Here is an 8,770-nt window from a genome sequence, read left to right on the forward strand (position 1 = left end):
GTGCTCGCTTCGGCAGCACATATACTAAAATTGGAACGATACAGAGAAGATTAGCATGGCCCCTGCGCAAGGATGACACGCAAATTCGTGAAGCGTTCCATATTTTTAACAGCTTTTAGGAGAGAAATCTTTTTTGTTTTCAAGACTAATTGAAAAAATAAAGCAGGTCCCAGTGCTGTCCCCGTGATATGTATTTTTCAATTAGTCTCTCCTCAACATTTTTAATGTATTTGCTTTGCAGTAAAGAAGGTGCGCTCTATGTTCAGCTGCATTTAGCAAGGAAGCCTGCAGGACTTCTGGGACTTTTCTTTCTCTTTTTTAGCCTCACTGTCATTATTCTTCACCACCCCCAAATCTATACTGCTGCAGTGTTGTGTTGCTTCGTGGGAAGCAGGACAAAGAGAAGGGCAGGGCCTATGCAAATGAAGGCCTCAGGGATGTCTGGGAGTGCCTTTTTAGCAGTATTGTTAAAGTCCACCTTGCAACTGGATTGGTCGGGTAAGCTGAAAAACACCATGCCAGATTGGGCACCAGGTCTCTAGGCGCTTGGAGGACATATTGGGTCTACATCCCTCAGTTTCTGAGGTCCAAGAAATGTTCACCCTCTACCCTAATAGAGAGATCTTGGCCGATCGTGGCCAATTGTGGCTGAGAGGGGAAGAAGGTAGCAGTGCAAAATGCTTATGGTCCTTCTCTAATAATGGACCAACTTTCTCTCTCTCCTTACCTGCGGTTCTGCCTGGCTACTGGGGCTACCAGTTGTAAGCCTGCAGCCCACAGGGAGTTGGTTTGTTCCTCTCACACATGTAAATGGGTAAGCATTCAAGTGCACACACCTGCCTACGTCCACAGACCCTCGCACACACACACTTTTGTCAACAAGCTTTTTCGCAATTAAGAGTATCAGGGACCCATGTTGAAATACAAAAGCAGCACACCACGTGACGGCCATCACATAGAGTCCAGCAGCAAATGGGAAACGTTTAACTAGCTGTGGTCCTATTACTTGCGCTCTACCGTGGAACAACTGCTGGATGAGTCCTGCTGGAGAATATTGAACCTACAACAAGTCTGAGGTAAATAAGAATTCCACAGGAATATAATCAAACAGGGACCTACAACCCTTCCGAGCCAGATAGGAGTCGAACCTACAATCTTCTGATCCGTAGTCAGACGCGTTATCCATTGCGCCACTGGCCCTATGTAGACTTATGCATCCTTTTGTCCTTAAGTGGGCTAGAAAGTGTGTGTGTGTGTGTGTGTGTGTGTGAAGGCACAAGGAAACCCATCTGACCTCCTGGAAGTCTGTTCTGTGAGGTTTTCCCAAGTTTTACAAAGGACTTTAGGAGAAGGAAGCACCTAAAAGCTAGGCGAAATGGTCCTAGATCCAAGGAAATCTTTTAGATCAGGCTCAGTTTCTTAAATAGTTTGCATTAACATAATCAGTTCCAGGTCTGTGTGGGGCTGAGCTTGAGAACTCCTTAGTAAGTAGGCATTTACAACAATAAGGGGTTTAATATTACAACACAGGCGAACATTCAGACACATTATCATAAGCTCACCTTGTCCAGGGACCCAAGCATGCTGCCTTTCCACACTGAGAGCCCTTCACCTAACCTACTGTGCAGCTGTTTCACCTTTAATATCACTGTTCCACAGGCAGCGTGACGTCACAATGCTCCTTGTCTGTAGCCCGAACCAGGAGCCTTTGCAAACCTGGTATAATCTACATACTTACGGTGTGTTTAGTCTTGGACCACAAATGCAGTGAAGAATAATGGATTGCTACTCTTCATACATTTTTGACCATTGGCTCAGATTTGAATGCGTACTGGCCATCTGAGCATCTCTGCCAGGCCACCCTATGTCTAGAGACTGTAGATTTAGAGAGTTTATAAACATTGTCAGTTCATCAATAAAGTGTGCTCGCTTCGGCAGCACATATACTAAAATTGGAACGATACAGAGAAGATTAGCATGGCCCCTGTGCAAGGATGACACGCAAATTCGTGAAGCGTTCCATATTTTTAACAGCTTTTAGGAGAGAAATCTTTTTTGTTTTCAAGACTAATTGAAAAAATAAAGCAGGTCCCAGTGCTGTCCCCGTGATATGTATTTTTCAATTAGTCTCTCCTCAACATTTTTAATGTATTTGCTTTGCAGTAAAGAAGGTGCGCTCTATGTTCAGCTGCATTTAGCAAGGAAGCCTGCAGGACTTCTGGGACTTTTCTTTCTCTTTTTTAGCCTCACTGTCATTATTCTTCACCACCCCCAAATCTATACTGCTGCAGTGTTGTGTTGCTTCGGGGGAGAGCAGGACAAAGAGAAGGGCAGGGCCTATGCAAATGAAGGCCTCAGGGATGTCTGGGAGTGCCTTTTTAGCAGTATTGTTAAAGTCCACCTTGCAACCGGATTGGTCGGGTAAGCTGAAAAACACCATGCCAGATTGGGCACCAGGTCTCTAGGCGCTTGGAGGACATATTGGGTCTACATCCCTCAGTTTCTGAGGTCCAAGAAATGTTCACCCTCTACCCTAATAGAGAGGTCTTGGCCGATCGTGGCCGATTGTGGCTGAGAGGGGAAGAAGGTAGCAGTGCAAGATGCTTATGGTCCTTCTCTAATAATGGACCAACTTTCTCTCTCTCCTTACCTGTGGTTCTGCCTGGCTACTGGCGCTACCAGTTGTAAGCCTGCAGCCCACAGGGAGTTGGTTTGTTCCTCTCACACATGTAAATGGGTAAGCATTCAAGTGCACACACCTGCCTACGTCCACAGACCCTCGCGCACACACACTTTTGTCAACAAGCTTTTTCGCAATTAAGAGTATCAGGGACCCATGTTGAAATACAAAAGCAGCACACCACGTGACGGCCATCACATAGAGTCCAGCAGCAAATGGGAAACGTTTAACAAGCTGTGGTCCTATTACTTGCGCTCTACCGTGGAACAACTGCTGGATGAGTCCTGCTGGAGAATATTGAACCTACAACAAGTCTGAGGTAAATAAGAATTCCACAGGAATATAATCAAACAGGGACCTACAACCCTTCCGAGCCAGATAGGAGTCGAACCTACAATCTTCTGATCCGTAGTCAGACGCGTTATCCATTGCGCCACTGGCCCTATGTAGACTTATGCATCCTTTTGTCCTTAAGTGGGCTAGAAAGTGTGTGTGTGTGTGGTGTGTGTGAAGGCACAAGGAAACCCATCTGACCTCCTGGAAGTCTGTTCTGTGAGGTTTTCCCAAGTTTTACAAAGGACTTTAGGAGAAGGAAGCACCTAAAAGCTAGGCGAAATGGTCCTAGATCCAAGGAAATCTTTTAGATCAGGCTCAGTTTCTTAAATAGTTTGCATTAACATAATCAGTTCCAGGTCTGTGTGGGGCTGAGCTTGAGAACTCCTTAGTAAGTAGGCGTTTACAACAATAAGGGGTTTAATATTACAACACAGGCGAACATTCAGACACATTATCATAAGCTCACCTTGTCCAGGGACCCAAGCATGCTGCCTTTCCACTCTCAGAGCCCTTCACCTAACCTACTGTGCAGCTGTTTCACCTTTAATATCACTGTTCCACAGGCAGCGTGACGTCACAATGCTCCTTGTCTGTAGCCCGAACCAGGAGCCTTTGCAAACCTGGTATAATCTACATACTTACGGTGTGTTTAGTCTTGGACCACAAATGCAGTGAAGAATAAAGGATTGCTACTCTTCATACATTTTTGACCATTGGCTCAGATTTGAATGCGTACTGGCCATCTGAGCATCTCTGCCAGGCCACCCTATGTCTAGAGACTGTAGATTTAGAGAGTTTATAAACATTGTCAGTTCATCAATAAAGTGTGCTCGCTTCAGCAGCACATATACTAAAATTGGAACGATACAGAGAAGATTAGCATGGCCCCTGCGCAAGGATGACACGCAAATTCGTGAAGCGTTCCATATTTTTAACAGCTTTTAGGAGAGAAATCTTTTTTGTTTTCAAGACTAATTGAAAAAATAAAGCAGGTCCCAGTGCTGTCCCCGTGATATGTATTTTTCAATTAGTCTCTCCTCAACATTTTTAATGTATTTGCTTTGCAGTAAAGAAGGTGCGCTCTATGTTCAGCTGCATTTAGCAAGGAAGCCTGCAGGACTTCTGGGACTTTTCTTTCTCTTTTTTAGCCTCACTGTCATTATTCTTCACCACCCCCAAATCTATACTGCTGCAGTGTTGTGTTGCTTCGTGGGAAGCAGGACAAAGAGAAGGGCAGGGCCTATGCAAATGAAGGCCTCAGGGATGTCTGGGAGTGCCTTTTTAGCAGTATTGTTAAAGTCCACCTTGCAACCGGATTGGTCGGGTAAGCTGAAAAACACCATGCCAGATTGGGCACCAGGTCTCTAGGCGCTTGGAGGACATATTGGGTCTACATCCCTCAGTTTCTGAGGTCCAAGAAATGTTCACCCTCTACCCTAATAGAGAGGTCTTGGCCGATCGTGGCTGAGAGGGGAAGAAGGTAGCAGTGCAAGATGCTTATGGGCCTTCTCTAATAATGGACCAACTTTCTCTCTCTCTCCTTACCTGTGGTTCTGCCTGGCTACTGGGGCTACCAGTTGTAAGCCTGCAGCCCACAGGGAGTTGGTTTGTTCCTCTCACACATGTAAATGGGTAAGCATTCAAGTGCACACACCTGCCTACGTCCACAGACCCTCGCGCACACACACTTTTGTCAACAAGCTTTTTCGCAATTAAGAGTATCAGGGACCCATGTTGAAATACAAAAGCAGCACACCACGTGACGGCCATCACATAGAGTCCAGCAGCAAATGGGAAACGTTTAACTAGCTGTGGTCCTATTACTTGCGCTCTACCGTGGAACAACTGCTGGATGAGTCCTGCTGGAGAATATTGAACCTACAACAAGTCTGAGGTAAATAAGAATTCCACAGGAATATAATCAAACAGGGACCTACAACCCTTCCGAGCCAGATAGGAGTCGAACCTACAATCTTCTGATCCGTAGTCAGACGCGTTATCCATTGCGCCACTGGCCCTATAAAACTTATGCATCCTTTTGTCCTTAAGTGGGCTAGAAAGTGTGTGTGTGTGTGTGTGTGTGTGAAGGCACAAGGAAACCCATCTGACCTCCTGGAAGTCTGTTCTGTGAGGTTTTCCCAAGTTTTACAAAGGACTTTAGGAGAAGGAAGCACCTAAAAGCTAGGCGAAATGGTCCTAGATCCAAGGAAATCTTTTAGATCAGGCTCAGTTTCTTAAATAGTTTGCATTAACATAATCAGTTCCAGGTCTGTATGGGGCTGAGCTTGAGAACTCCTTAGTAAGTAGGCGTTTACAACAATAAGGGGTTTAATATTACAACACAGGCGAACATTCAGACACATTATCATAAGCTCACCTTGTCCAGGGACCCAAGCATGCTGCCTTTCCACTCTCAGAGCCCTTCACCTAACCTACTGTGCAGCTGTTTCACCTTTAATATCACTGTTCCACAGGCAGCGTGACGTCACAATGCTCCTTGTCTGTAGCCCGAACCAGGAGCCTTTGCAAACCTGGTATAATCTACATACTTACGGTGTATTTAGTCTTGGACCACAAATGCAGTGAAGAATAATGGATTGCTACTCTTCATACATTTTTGACCATTGGCTCAGATTTGAATGCGTACTGGCCATCTGAGCATCTCTGCCAGGCCACCCTATGTCTAGAGACTGTAGATTTAGAGAGTTTATAAACATTGTCAGTTCATCAATAAAGTGTGCTCGCTTCGGCAGCACATATACTAAAATTGGAACGATACAGAGAAGATTAGCATGGCCCCTGCGCAAGGATGACACGCAAATTCGTGAAGCGTTCCATATTTTTAACAGCTTTTAGGAGAGAAATCTTGTTTGTTTTCAAGACTAATTGAAAAAATAAAGCAGGTCCCAGTGCTGTCCCCGTGATATGTATTTTTCAATTAGTCTCTCCTCAACATTTTTAATGTATTTGCTTTGCAGTAAAGAAGGTGCGCTCTATGTTCAGCTGCATTTAGCAAGGAAGCCTGCAGGACTTCTGGGACTTTTCTTTCTCTTTTTTAGCCTCACTGTCATTATTCTTCACCACCCCCAAATCTATACTGCTGCAGTGTTGTGTTGCTTCGTGGGAAGCAGGACAAAGAGAAGGGCAGGGCCTATGCAAATGAAGGCCTCAGGGATGTCTGGGAGTGCCTTTTTAGCAGTATTGTTAAAGTCCACCTTGCAACCGGATTGGTCGGGTAAGCTGAAAAACACCATGCCAGATTGGGCACCAGGTCTCTAGGCGCTTGGAGGACATATTGGGTCTACATCCCTCAGTTTCTGAGGTCCAAGAAATGTTCACCCTCTACCCTAATAGAGAGGTCTTGGCCGATCGTGGTCGAGAGGGGAAGAAGGTAGCAGTGCAAGATGCTTATGGTCCTTCTCTAATAATGGACCAACTTTCTCTCTCTCCTTACCTGTGGTTCTGCCTGGCTACTGGGGCTACCAGTTGTAAGCCTGCAGCCCACAGTGAGTTGGTTTGTTCCTCTCACACATGTAAATGGGTAAGCATTCAAGTGCACACACCTGCCTACGTCCACAGACCCTCGCGCACACACACTTTTGTCAACAAGCTTTTTCGCAATTAAGAGTATCAGGGACCCATGTTGAAATAGAAAAGCAGCACACCACGTGACGGCCATCACATAGAGTCCAGCAGCAAATGGGAAACGTTTAACTAGCTGTGGTCCTATTACTTGCGCTCTACCGTGGAACAACTGCTGGATGAGTCCTGCTGGAGAATATTGAACCTACAACAAGTCTGAGGTAAATAAGAATTCCACAGGAATATAATCAAACAGGGACCTACAACCCTTCCGAGCCAGATAGGAGTCGAACCTACAATCTTCTGATCCGTAGTCAGACACGTTATCCATTGCGCCACTGGCCCTATGTAGACTTATGCATCCTTTTGTCCTTAAGTGGGCTAGAAAGTGTGTGTGTGTGTGTGTGTGTGTGTGAAGGCACAAGGAAACCCATCTGACCTCCTGGAAGTCTGTTCTGTGAGGTTTTCCCAAGTTTTACAAAGGACTTTAGGAGAAGGAAGCACCTAAAAGCTAGGCGAAATGGTCCTAGATCCAAGGAAATCTTTTAGATCAGGCTCAGTTTCTTAAATAGTTTGCATTAACATAATCAGTTCCAGGTCTGTGTGGGGCTGAGTTTGAGAACTCCTTAGTAAGTAGGCGTTTACAACAATAAGGGGTTTAATATTACAACACAGGCGAACATTCAGACACATTATCATAAGCTCATCTTGTCCAGGGACCCAAGCATGCTGCCTTTCCACTCTCAGAGCCCTTCACCTAACCTACTGTGCAGCTGTTTCACCTTTAATATCACTGTTCCACAGGCAGCGTGACGTCACAATGCTCCTTGTCTGTAGCCCGAACCAGGAGCCTTTGCAAACCTGGTATAATCTACATACTTACGGTGTGTTTAGTCTTGGACCACAAATGCAGTGAAGAATAAAGGATTGCTACTCTTCATACATTTTTGACCATTGGCTCAGATTTGAATGCGTACTGGCCATCTGAGCATCTCTGCCAGGCCACCCTATGTCTAGAGACTGTAGATTTAGAGAGTTTATAAACATTGTCAGTTCATCAATAAAGTGTGCTCGCTTCGGCAGCACATATACTAAAATTGGAACGATACAGAGAAGATTAGCATGGCCCCTGCGCAAGGATGACACGCAAATTCGTGAAGCGTTCCATATTTTTAACAGCTTTTAGGAGAGAAATCTTTTTTGTTTTCAAGACTAATTGAAAAAATAAAGCAGGTCCCAGTGCTGTCCCCGTGATATGTATTTTTCAATTAGTCTCTCCTCAACATTTTTAATGTATTTGCTTTGCAGTAAAGAAGGTGCGCTCTATGTTCAGCTGCATTTAGCAAGGAAGCCTGCAGGACTTCTGGGACTTTTCTTTCTCTTTTTTAGCCTCACTGTCATTATTCTTCACCACCCCCAAATCTATACTGCTGCAGTGTTGTGTTGCTTCGTGGGAAGCAGGACAAAGAGAAGGGCAGGGCCTATGCAAATGAAGGCCTCAGGGATGTCTGGGAGTGCCTTTTTAGCAGTATTGTTAAAGTCCACCTTGCAACTGGATTGGTCGGGTAAGCTGAAAAACACCATGCCAGATTGGGCACCAGGTCTCTAGGCGCTTGGAGGACATATTGGGTCTACATCCCTCAGTTTCTGAGGTCCAAGAAATGTTCACCCTCTACCCTAATAGAGAGGTCTTGGCCGATCGTGGCCAATTGTGGCTGAGAGGGGAAGAAGGTAGCAGTGCAAGATGCTTATGGTCCTTCTCTAATAATGGACCAACTTTCTCTCTCTCCTTACCTGTGGTTCTGCCTGGCTACTGGGGCTACCAGTTGTAAGCCTGCAGCCCACAGGGAGTTGGTTTGTTCCTCTCACACATGTAAATGGGTAAGCATTCAAGTGCACACACCTGCCTACGTCCACAGACCCTCGCGCACACACACTTTTGTCAACAAGCTTTTTTGCAATTAAGAGTATCAGGGACCCATGTTGAAATACAAAAGCAGCACACCACGTGACGGCCATCACATAGAGTCCAGCAGCAAATGGGAAACGTTTAACTAGCTGTGGTCCTATTACTTGCGCTCTACCGTGGAACAACTGCTGGATGAGTCCTGCTGGAGAATATTGAACCTACAACAAGTCTGAGGTAAATAAGAATTCCACAGGAATATAATC

The 8,770-nt window shown here is 45.4% G+C and overlaps 8 non-coding genes across 8 annotated transcripts; 5 read left to right on the forward strand and 3 right to left on the reverse strand.

Annotated features, from left to right (window-relative positions):
• On the forward strand, positions 1-107 carry LOC147705277 (U6 spliceosomal RNA). Its single transcript, XR_015298006.1, has one exon. It is a non-coding gene; the product is annotated as a U6 spliceosomal RNA (small nuclear RNA).
• A 1,020-nt stretch (positions 108-1,127) lies between these two features.
• Positions 1,128-1,200, reverse strand: TRNAR-ACG (transfer RNA arginine (anticodon ACG)). Its single transcript has one exon. It is a non-coding gene; the product is annotated as a tRNA-Arg (tRNA).
• A 722-nt stretch (positions 1,201-1,922) lies between these two features.
• LOC147705279 (U6 spliceosomal RNA) lies at positions 1,923-2,029 on the forward strand. The gene has a single exon (XR_015298337.1). It is a non-coding gene; the product is annotated as a U6 spliceosomal RNA (small nuclear RNA).
• A 1,021-nt stretch (positions 2,030-3,050) lies between these two features.
• TRNAR-ACG (transfer RNA arginine (anticodon ACG)) lies at positions 3,051-3,123 on the reverse strand. Its single transcript has one exon. It is a non-coding gene; the product is annotated as a tRNA-Arg (tRNA).
• A 719-nt stretch (positions 3,124-3,842) lies between these two features.
• Positions 3,843-3,949, forward strand: LOC147705281 (U6 spliceosomal RNA). The gene has a single exon (XR_015298307.1). It is a non-coding gene; the product is annotated as a U6 spliceosomal RNA (small nuclear RNA).
• A 1,012-nt stretch (positions 3,950-4,961) lies between these two features.
• On the reverse strand, positions 4,962-5,034 carry TRNAR-ACG (transfer RNA arginine (anticodon ACG)). The gene has a single exon. It is a non-coding gene; the product is annotated as a tRNA-Arg (tRNA).
• A 719-nt stretch (positions 5,035-5,753) lies between these two features.
• On the forward strand, positions 5,754-5,860 carry LOC147705283 (U6 spliceosomal RNA). The gene has a single exon (XR_015298007.1). It is a non-coding gene; the product is annotated as a U6 spliceosomal RNA (small nuclear RNA).
• Positions 5,861-7,665: 1,805 nt separating this feature from the next.
• Positions 7,666-7,772, forward strand: LOC147705284 (U6 spliceosomal RNA). The gene has a single exon (XR_015298008.1). It is a non-coding gene; the product is annotated as a U6 spliceosomal RNA (small nuclear RNA).
• Positions 7,773-8,770: the final 998 nt, after the last annotated feature.

This window comes from Lissotriton vulgaris, chromosome 7 (genome assembly GCF_964263255.1).
Source record: "Lissotriton vulgaris chromosome 7, aLisVul1.2, whole genome shotgun sequence".
Taxonomy (NCBI): Eukaryota; Metazoa; Chordata; class Amphibia; order Caudata; family Salamandridae; genus Lissotriton; species Lissotriton vulgaris.